This window comes from Mustela nigripes, chromosome 1, assembly GCF_022355385.1.
Source record: "Mustela nigripes isolate SB6536 chromosome 1, MUSNIG.SB6536, whole genome shotgun sequence".
Taxonomy (NCBI): Eukaryota; Metazoa; Chordata; class Mammalia; order Carnivora; family Mustelidae; genus Mustela; species Mustela nigripes.
This window is the reverse complement of record NC_081557.1, coordinates 192,485,221-192,486,277: the sequence shown is the minus strand read 5'-3', so window position 1 is coordinate 192,486,277 and position 1,057 is coordinate 192,485,221. Positions and strand designations below refer to the sequence as shown.

Here is a 1,057-nt window from a genome sequence, read left to right as displayed (position 1 = left end):
TGTTTGAGAAGTCCATCAACTGATGGTTTCAAGTCTAAATCCTTTGATCTCTTATTTTGACCTTTACATTAAAAATAAATCCCAATCTCCCCTAACCAAATTTATTAATGGTACAACAGCGCCATCATTTTCATCTTAACTTCTTATTTTTCATTATTCATTATCATATATTATTATTTTTACTCCTTCCAGAAGTTGATGGTTAATGTCTTTGAAACTTTTCTCTTTTGTAGATTAATCCAAGTTCTTAAGTGAGTTTTCTTCACTCAGTTGTTCAGCAATCCAAATGAAGACGAAATTTAGTTGGGGAAGAAATTAGACCTTCCAGGTATTCTGAAATGCACATTCATGTTTCTTTTTTCTATGTGCATTTTTATAAAACGTGATTTCCCCCTTTTCTCCTCTCTAGATCTGTCTGTTCTCTCAATTTAGGAAGAATGTGTCTCTTTAAAATATAACACTACTGCAGTGCCTAGGTGGCTCTGTGGGTTAAGCCTCTGCCCTCAGCTCAGGTCATGATCTCAGGGTCCTGGGATCAAGCCCCATGTCAGGCTCTCTGCTCAGCAGGGAGCCTGCTTATACCTTTCTCTCTCTGCCTGCCTCTCTGTCTAAGTGATCTCTCTCTGTCAAATAAATAAATAAAATCTTTAAGAAAAAGTATCGAACACTACTTTAGTGAATCTTTCTAGAAACAAGTTATATGTGTCAGACTCCAAAGACAAGGCATTTCACAAGCAGATATATTTTGTTTTGGGTTAAAAAAAAATCTGATAAGAGCAGATACTACACTTGATCTTAGCCAAAAGTCCGAGAAGCGATTGGGTTAAAAAAAAATCTGTAGAACATTTCTCTCTCACATATATTTTATATATAAATTTATACAATTACTCTCACAAAAGGGTTTAGATCATTGTTGTAGCCATTAAACCATTGTTATTTCAGCTGATTTTCCTATATAATAGTATTGAATGTAATAAATTGGGCTTTTTGCTACCCATGTAGCACTATGCAATGAATAAATATATTTTTATTTTTTTTTAAAGATTTTATTTATTTA

At 33.3% G+C, this 1,057-nt stretch overlaps 1 pseudogene; it reads right to left on the bottom strand.

The window, feature by feature from the left end:
- Positions 1-670: 670 nt before the first annotated feature.
- On the bottom strand, positions 671-819 carry LOC132008560 (U2 spliceosomal RNA; annotated as a pseudogene).
- Positions 820-1,057: the final 238 nt, after the last annotated feature.